This window comes from Salvelinus sp. IW2-2015, linkage group LG3 (assembly GCF_002910315.2).
Source record: "Salvelinus sp. IW2-2015 linkage group LG3, ASM291031v2, whole genome shotgun sequence".
Taxonomy (NCBI): Eukaryota; Metazoa; Chordata; class Actinopteri; order Salmoniformes; family Salmonidae; genus Salvelinus; species Salvelinus sp. IW2-2015.
The window spans coordinates 25,151,009-25,161,515 of record NC_036840.1 but is presented as its reverse complement, the minus strand read 5'-3'; positions in this window follow the sequence as shown (position 1 = coordinate 25,161,515).

The following is a 10,507-nucleotide window of genomic DNA, read 5'->3' as shown; positions in this document are numbered from 1 at the left end:
CTCCTCGAGATGAACATACTTTGGTGCGAAAAGTGCAATCAATCCCAGAACAACAACAAAGGACCTTGTGAAGAATGCTGGAGGAAACAGGTACAAAAGTATCTATATCCACAGTAAAACAAGTCCTATATCGACATAACCTGAAAGGCCGCTCAGCAAGGAAAGAAGCCACTGTCCAAAACCGCCAGACTACGGTTTGCAACAAAGATCGTACTTTTTGGAGAAATGTCCTCTGGTCTGATGAAACAAAAATAACTAAATTTGGCCATAATGACCATTGTTATGTTTGGAGGAAAAAGGGTGAGGCTTACAAGCCGAAGAACACAATCCCAACTGTGAAGCACGGGGGTGGCAGCATCATGTTGTGGGGTGCTTTGCTGCAGGGGGACTGGTGCACTTCATAAAATAGATGGCATCATGAGGGGGAAAAGTATGTGATATATTGAAGCAACATCTCAAGACATCAGTCAGGAAGTTAAAGATTGGTCGCAAATGGGTTTTCGCGAATGGACAATGACCCCAAGCATACTTCCAAAGTTGTGGCAAAATGGCTTAAGGACGACAAAGTTAAGGTATTGGARTGGCCATCACAAAGCCCTGACCTCAATTCTTTTAGAAAATTTGTGGGCAGAACTGAAAAAATGTGTGCGAGCAAGGAGGCCTACAAACCTGACTCAGTTACACCAGCTCTGTCAGGAGGAATGACCCCAAATTCACCCAACTTATTGTGGAAAGCTTGTGGAAGGCTACCCGAAACATTTGACCCAAGTTAAACAATTTAAAGGCAATGCTACAAATACTAATTGAGTGTATGTACACTTCTGACCCGCTGGGAATGAGATGGAAGAAATGAAAGCTGAAATAAATAATTCTCTCTACTATTATTCTGACATTTCACATTCTTAAAATAAAGTGGTGATACTAACTCACCTAAGACAGGGAATTTGTACTAGGATTAAATGTCAGGAATTGTGAAAAACTGAGTTTAAATGTAATTTGGCTAATGTGTATGTAAACTTCTGACTTCAACTGTAAGTGGATAGCCTGTTTACAACTCTAAGCATTTACCTGCTGCCGCCCCCAAGGTTACAAAGCATATAGTGTAGTCCTGTGTTTGCTAGGTAGCTGTGCACTTCAAGTAATCAAGGGGCAGGGTTAGAAATGAGGAGAGGGAGGAAAGAAGGGGGAGCGTTCAATTAAAAGACAATGTTATGTAACAGTTTGAGAGTKTTGAGGACAGTTATCTTTCAAAATGTAAAACTTTTTTGGAATTCTTAACAATAGGTGGAAGATTATATGTGAAAATGAAAACAAAGAAATCCTACATAAATAGYTGAAGTGTGAACCATAGAAGTTCATAAATAATCTATTAATTTACAGTATCTCTAGAGCAGGCGAATTGAACCATTATCATTGTGAAAAGAAAACATACAGTACCAGCCAAAAGTTTGGACACACCTACTCATTCAATTGGGTTTTCTCATTATTTCTACTATTTCCTACATTTAGAATAATACGAAGACATCAAAACTGTACACATAACAACCAAAAAGTTTAAGTAGCCACCCATTGCCTTGATGACAGCTTTGCACACTCTTGCATTCTATCAACCAGCTTCACCTGGAATGCTTTTCAACAGTCTTGAAGGAGTTCCCACATATGCTGAGCACTTGTTGGCTGCTTTCCTTCACTCTGGGGTCCAACTCATCTCAAACCATCTCAATTGGGTTGAGTCGGGTGATTGTGGAGGCCAGGTCATCTGATGCAGCCCTCCATCACCACCTTCTTGTTAAATAGCCTTTACACAGCCTGGAGGTGTGTGTGTGGGGTCTTGAAAAAACAAATTGAACAAGTCCATAAGCGCAAACCAGATGGGATGGCGTAATCGACTGCAGAATGGCTGTGCAGCCAAGCGGTAAGTGATGCTTGATATCTAGAATAAAATCACTGACAGTGTCACCAGCAAAGCGCCCCCACACCACACACCTCCTCCTCCATGCTTCAAGGTGGGAACCACACATGCAGAGATCATCCGTTCACCTACTCTGTGTCTCACAAAGACACAGCGGTTGGAACCCGAAAATCTCAAATTTGGACTCAGAGTTAGGGTTAGACTTGGACTTTTACCAAGAAGGGCTATCTTCTGTATACCACMCCTACCTTGTCACAACACAACTGAWTGGCTCAAAYGCATTAAGAAGGAAAGAAATTCCACAAATTAACGAGGCACACCTGTAAATTGAAATGCATTCCAGGTGACTACCTCATGAAGCTATTTGAGAGAATGCCAAGAGTGTGCAGTGCTGTCATCAAGGCAAAGGGTGGCTAATTTGAAGAATCTCAAATATAAAATCTATTTTGATTTGTTTAACACTTTTTTGGTTACTACATGATTCCATATGTGTTATTTCATAGTTGKGATGTCTTCACTATTATTCTACAATGTGGAAAATAGTAAAAATAAAGAAAAACCCTTGAATGAGTTGGTGTGTCMAAACTTTTGACTGGTACTGTACATATTACATGATGTAAGTAATAAAGAAAATGTGTTCTACAAAAACTCCTGTTGTGAGGTGTTGTGTATCTACTCAAGACTTTGGAAATAGCTCAAACTCAAAGTGAAAGCAACAGTAATGCAGTCACATGCTCACAGACCCAGCAGAGTGGAGCTCAWAACAGAAGCAGGTGAATATACAGTGCAGTCTGCTGCCCCCTTCTGTCTAAATTACCAACTGCAGGCGATGAGAGGTTAATTAATCACCATTATTTCGCACTCCCAAAACATCAGTTACTTTTTAATTTCAACCTCTATAAATCATTCTAGGGCTGCACCCTAAACAGAACCCTATTCCCTATATAGTCCATTACTTTTGACCACAGGTCTATCACTATATATTGAATAAGGTGCTTTTTTAGATGCAGACTGTTTGAATGGGTCATTAGTATAGCTTGGTATAAGAGGATGTTGTATTTAATAAGGATGCCAACAATTGAGGAAAGTAATGCGGCCAACAATTGAGTCAATCTGCCAATACAAGCATGGGACCTTTACAGTCAGACTAGAGAAACTACTATACCCTTCTACTATAGCCTGGTCCCAGATCTGTTTGTGATCTTGCCAACTCCCTTTCTGCCATTGCCGAGTCAAACATTGCACGACAATTCCATAAGGATTTAGCAAGAGAGCAGATACAGACTGGCATCCAGCAGACTGGCACCAARCAGACTGGCACCCAGGCTAACCTCTCTACAGAGAATAATTATTCGACAACGGTTGGTACATGGATTCAGTCTTTAAATACCACAAGAGGTCAAACCATAGATTAAATATATTACATTCACAATTTACATAAATAATAMATTTGTACTATATAAATAGATGCTAATCTATAAACAGTATATATTAGATTAGAATTGGAGAAGGGGACTATTCATTTAAAAGTACATGGTACCGTGTCATCCCAAACAATGCACCAGTGACAAATATACATAGGGCCCTGAGTTTTACCAGGGAATACCTCTGGCCCTATTCATACAAAACAAGTTGGCACTCAGTTATGAAATTATGGGAAGTGTAGTTCTTGTAATCCCTTGTGGGCAACAGAGTGGCTGTACTGGGGTSTGTGCATGGACTACAGTCCCAGGGGGAAGGGTTCATCTGGGGTGTAGTTGAGTCTGGCGTACATAAACATGAGTCCCCAGAGAAGAGATGATGGCAAACAGCCACAGGAACAGCCTGTCCACCACGATGGCTATGTACTGCCAGTCCTGTCTCCTGTAGGGTAAACACACGCAGGCACACACACAAAGAGACGGAGACATACAGTGCCTTCGGAATGTATTCAGATCCCTTGACTTTTTCCACATTTTTGTAGGGTACAACCTTATTCTAAAATGGATTAATTTGTTTTTTTCCCATCATCAATCTACACACAATACCACATGATGACAAAGCAAAAACTGGTCTTTAGAAATGCAAATGTAAAAAAAAAAAAAAAGATACTGAAATAGCACATTTACATAAGTATTCAGACCCTTTACTCAGTACTTTGTTGAAGCAACTTTGGCAGTGATTACAACCTCGAGTGTTCTTGGGTATGACGCTACAAGCTTGGCACACCTGTATTTGGGAAGTTTCTCCCATTTTTCTCAGCAGATCCTTTCATGCTCTGTCAGGTTGGATGTGTAGCGTTGCTGCACAGCTATTTTCAGGTCTCTCTAGAGATGTTCGGTGGGGTTCAAGTACGGGCTCTGGATGGGCCAATCAAGGACATTCAGAGACTTGTCCCGAAGCCACTCCTRCGTTGTCTTGGCTGTGTGCTAAGGGTCGTTGTCCTGTTGTTCTCTTGTTGTCCTGTTGTTCTCTTGTTCTCCCATCTCCTCAGGGGAACTCTGGAGCTCTGTCAGAGTGACCATCGGGTTTTTGGTCACTTCCCTGACCAAGGCCCTTCTCACCCGATTGCTCAGTTTGGCCGGACGGCCAGCTCTAGGAAGAGTCTTGGTGGTTCCAAACTTCTTCCATTTAAGAATGGTGGAGGCCACTGTGTTCTTGGGGACCTTCAATGCTGCAGAAATGTTTTAGTACCCTTCCCCAGATCTGTGCCTCGACAAAATCCTGTCTGCGAGCTCTGTGGTCAATTCCTTTGACCACATTGCTTGGTTTTTGTTCTGACATGCACTGTCAACTGTGGGACCTTATATAGACAGGTGTGYGCCTTTCCAAATCATGTCCAATCAATTGAATTTACAACAGGTGGACTCCAATAAAGTTGTAGAAACATCTCAAGGATGATCAATGGAAACAGGATTCACCTGAGCTCAATTTTGAGTCTCACAGCAAAGGGTCTGGATACTTATGTCAATAAGGTATTTCTGTTTTTATATTTAATACATTTGCTAAAATTTCTAAAAACCTGTTTTCGGCTTTGTCATTATGGGGTATTTTGTGTAGATTGCTGAGGAAAGTGTTTTATTTAATCCATTTTAGAATAAGGCTGTAACGTAACAAAATGTAGAAATAGTCAAGGGGTCTGAATACTTTCCGAAGGCACAGTACGCAAGCATGTAAGTATTGAAAAATGTACAGTATGTCTGCAGTGACACATGGACATCACTAGAGCATGCTAGGAACACTGACTGTGCTATGGGACTAGAGAATGGAGATGAATGTGATGAGAAGCGAGGGGGAGGTTGTGTGTGTGTGTGTGTGTGTGTGTGGTGCCCATCGAGGCGGTGCCATCCTGCTTCTTCAGCTGCTCAGCCATGTATGTGACGGCAGCGATGGCTGACTTGAGGTCCGGGGGGAGGATCAGACAGTAGTTGTCACTGTCAAAGAACCTCTGGAGCTGCACTGTACTCTCACTCCTGAGAGGGGGAGAGAGATAGAGAGAGAGAGAGAGGGAGGGGTGTATGGAAAGGAGGAGAGAGAGAGCAACAGCATATGAACACACACACAAACAAACAAATGCACACACACACAAACAAACAAATGCACACACACAAGTATTATGTATTTAGGCCCCCACCCCCGCCCCATCCCCGGGCCGGAGTGACACACTCCTGACACAGAGGTAACATTGGGACAACCATGGAGCAACTTACTGTGGTGCTGGTATGACTTCTGACCCCTATAGGTATTCCTGCCTCACACAGCTGTTCCATAGCAGCAGTGATGTCAGAGAATCCATCCCGAACACAACTTTACGCTACGATGTATCTTTATGTGAGAGCTCGACAAAGGCACTGACTATCACTGTGTGTAACGTGGGGAACTACTATGCATCTAAGTTGACTATTATGTACTCATATAGCATTTAAGTGATCAGTATTTTATATAAACTCTACACTGCATTGTCCAATAGCGCAAAGTGTACAAACCACACTAGAATATCCACCAATTCACATAGAGAACAGCCAATGAATGTAATTTTTTTTTTATAGATCATATGAAACTACTCAGCCTGGTCTCATAAACTAGATGTAAGATAGTAAATGTAAATCCGGGACACTCAAATTAATTTGATATGTAACGTTTGGTATGGTTACATAAGACAAAAGGTTACTTAAGGCAAAAACGAAAGTAGGGTAGTTGGTAGGGGTGGATAGGTGGGCGTATAACGCAAACGTCTAGCAACCCAAAGTTTGCGCATTTGAATCGCATCACAGACAACTATACCATTTTAGCTAATTAGCAACTTTGCAACTACTTAACATGTTAGCTAAACCTTCGTCTAACCCTAAACTTAACCCTTTAACCTTACTCCTAACCCTAACCTTAGAATTTAACAGTAACCCTAACGTTAGCCACCTAGCTAATGTTAGTGTTAGCCACCATTAGCCACCGCAACAAATTCGTAGCGTTTAGCAAATTTGTAAGATATTGTACGCATTGCAATACGTAAGATGTCGTACGAATTGTAAATCGTAGCATATCATACGAAATGGATGATCGACATCCACAAATTAATACATACACTACGAAACGTAAAATATCATACTAATTGGAGTGTCCAAGATTTACATTTACTATCTTATGTCTACCCCCGAGTCCTGGTTGAACTACTGTATATCCCTTGGGTAACAAAGGACCGTTAAACAGTCACCACTAGCTGGCATCCGCCCAGTACTCTGCCCTGAACCTTAGTCACTGTTACTAGCCAGCTACCACCCGGTACTCTACCCTGCACCTTAGAGACTGCTTTGAACCTTGGCCACTTGACTAATGTTAACGTACTGTTTTACCCACTTTATATGTATATACTGTATTCTAGTCAAGACTCATCCAATATAACTACAGCTGTACACACCTTTTTTCTATTCATCAAATCAAATCAAATTTTATTGGTCACATACACATGGTTAGCAGATGTTAGTGCGAGTGTAGCGAAATGCTTATGCTTCTAGATCTGACAGTGCAGCAGTACTCATATACTGTCTTTAATGTCTATACACACCATCACATACAGTTGAAGTCGGAAGTTTACATACACTTAGGTTGGAGCCATTAAAACTAGAGTTCAACCTCTCGATTTCAACCACAACCACACACAAAAATGTATTGTTAACAAACTATAGTTTTTGCAAGTCGGTTAGGACATCTACTTTGTGCATGACACAATTAATTTTTCCAACAATTGTTTACAGACAGATTATTTCACTTATAATTCACTGTATCACAATTCCAGTGGGTCAGAAGTTTACATACACTAAGTTGACTGTGCCTTTCAACAGAATGGAAAATTCCAGAAAATGATGTCATGGATTTAGAAGCTTCTGCTAGCCTAATTGACATCATTTGAGTCAATTGAAGGTGTACCTGTGGATGTATTTCAAAGCCTACCTTCAAACACAGTGCCTCTTTGCTGACATCATGGGACAATCAAAAGAAATCAGCCAAGACCTCAGAAAAAAAATGTGTATACCTCCACAACTCTGGTTCATCCTTGGGAGCAATTTCCAAATGCCTGAAGGTACCACGTTCATCTGTACAAACAACAGTACGCAAGTATAAACACCATGGGACCATGCAACCGTCATACCGCTCAGGAAGGAGACGCTTTCTGTCTCCTAGAGATGAACGTAAAAAGTGCAAATCAATCCCAGAACAACAGCAAAGGACCCTGTGAAGATGCTGGAGGAAACAGGTACAAAACTATCTATATCCACAGTAAAATGAGTACTATATCGACATAACCTGAAAGGCCGCTCAGCAAGGAAGAAGCCACTGCTCCAAAACCGCCATAAAAAAGCCAGACTACGGTTTGCTACAAAGATCGTACTTTTTGGAGAAATATCCTCTGGTCTRATGAAACAAAAATAGAACTGTTTCAGTAGATAGTAAACTAATTAGCTACTAGCTATTTAGTCATTGTTAGCCACTGCTAGCGGTCTTTACCTATAGCTCAGACACCAGCCGCTTTAGCCCGRATAATACCTGCCAGTCTTCACAGMGCGATATCAGCCCTGAGCATATCCAACTGCTTTTTTCCCCCACTACATCACCGGATTCCTGCCACAAGCTCTGGACCATTACACCAGATCATCGCAGCTAGCTAGCTGCTACTGAGTGGCTATTGTCCAGAAGCATGCACCAGTTATCTTCGAGCTAGCCTCGAGCTAGGCCCATCTCCCGGCTAGCAAACAAAGTACCCCAACTACAATATCTCTCTTGCCAATTGGCCTGAACCCTTTGTCGACACAGAGCCCCGGCGATCCATCACGACTGGTCTGCTGGTCTGCTGACGTAATTCGGCCGATGTGCTCTCAACCGGCCTCTGCRTCGTAGATGTTGGTGAAGATCTATCTGCTAGCCCCGGCCCGCTACCTTCCTGAACGCCATGTCCCCCGCTCGCCTAGCGTAGAAATCGACTACCGAACGGCTCCCTGTTTCATCTATTGCTGCTCATTGAACTCTATGATCACTCGGCTACACAGCTGATGCCTGCTGGACTGTTCATTAACACGATACTTMATTTAGTTTATCTGTCGGCCCCAGCCTCGAACTCAGGCCCTGTGTATAGCTAACTGACCCTCTCTGCCCATTCATTGCCATTTACTCATTGTTGTTGTCTTAGCTGTTTACCCGTTGTTGTCTCACCCGTTGTTGTCTTAGCTCTCCCAATCAACACCTGTGATTGCATTATGCCTCTCTCTAATTTCAATATGCCTTGTATACTGTTGTTTAAGGCAGCTTTCATTGTTTTATTTTACCTAGTCCCGCTCAACATGCCTCAGATGGCCCCTTTGTCCCACCCCCCACACATGCGGAGACCTAGCTTAATTGGCGCCTCCAGAGATGCAACCTCTCATCGTCACTCAATGCCTAGGTTTACCTCCACTGTACTCGAACCCTACCATACCCTTGTCTGTWCACTATGCCCTGAATCTATCCTACCACGCCCAGAAATCTGCTCCTTATATTCTCTGTTCCCAAAGCRCTAGACGRCCAGTTCTTATAGCCTTTAGCASTACCCTCATCCTACTCCTCCTCTGTTCCTCTGGTGATGTAGAGGTTAACCCAGGCCCTTTGTGTCCTCAGGTGCTCTCATTTGTTGACTTCTGCAACCGTCAAAGCCTTGGGTTCATGCATGTTAACATCAGAAGCCTCCTCCCTAAATTTGCCGACTCTTTTCTCTGTWTATATCAACGATGTYGYTCTTGCTGCGGGTGATTCTTTGATCCACCTCTACGCAGAYGACACCATTCTGTATACATCTGGCCTTTCTTTGGACACTGTGTTAACAAACCTCCAAACGGGCTTCAATGCMMTACAACACTCCAACCGTGACCTCAAACTGCTCTTAAATACTAGTAAAACGAAATGCATGCTCTTCAAMCGATTGCTGTCTGCACCCGCCCGCCCGACTAGCATCACTACTCTGGACGGTTCTGACTTWGAATATGTGGACAACTATAAATACCTAGATGTCTGGCTAGACCGTAAACTCTCCTTCCAGRCTYATATTAAGCATCTCCAATCCAAAATTAAATCTAGAATCGGCTTCTTATTTCGCAACAAAGCCTCCTTCACTCATGCTGCCAAACATACCCTCGTAAAACTGACTATCCTACCGATCCTTGACTTTGGCGATGTCATTTTTCAAAATAGCCCCCAACACTCTACTCAGCAAATTGGATGCAGTCTGCGACCACCACTGCGACCTGTACGCTCTCGTTGGCTGGTCCTGGAGCTACATATTCGCCGCCATACCCACTGGCTCCAGGTCATCTATAAGTCTTTGCTAGGTAAAGTTTCGCCTTATCTCAGCTCACTGGTCACCATAGCAACACCCACCCCGTAGCACGCGCTCCAGCAGGTATATTTCACTGGTCATCCCCAAAGCCAACACCTACTTTGGGCCGCCTTTCCTTCCAGTTCTCTGCTGCCAATGACTGTAACGAATTGCAAAAATCACTGAAGTGGGAGACTTATATCTCCCTCACTAACTTTAATCGTCAGCTGTCAGAGCAGTTTACCGATCGCTGCAGCTGTACACAGCCCATCTGTAAATAGCCCATCCAAACAACTACCTACCTCATCCCCATATACACTGCTCAAAAAAATAAAGGGAACACTTAAACAACACAATGTAACTCCAAGTCAATCACACTTCTGTGAAATCAAACTGTCCACTTAGGAAGCAACACTGATTGACAATAAATTTCACATGCTGTTGTGAAAATGGAATAGACAACAGGTGGAAATGATAGGCAATTAGCAAGACACCCCCAATAAAGGAGTGGTTCTGCAGGTGGTGACCACAGACAACAGTAACACTTCTGCCATTTCCTTAATGCCTGCCCTGGCTATGGTTTTGGTCCAACTTTGAATGCCTGCGGTTATGGCGGGCGGAATATGTAGCTCCTGGCTTTCACTTACGACCAGAGCAACGAGAGCGTACAGGTCGCATCGTTGGTGTAAGCATGGAAGGAGTCTACAAACCCCACACAAGTTGGGCTCAGGTTAGTGCAGGTCATCCCCAGCGATTTTCACCATTCAAAAAAGGCC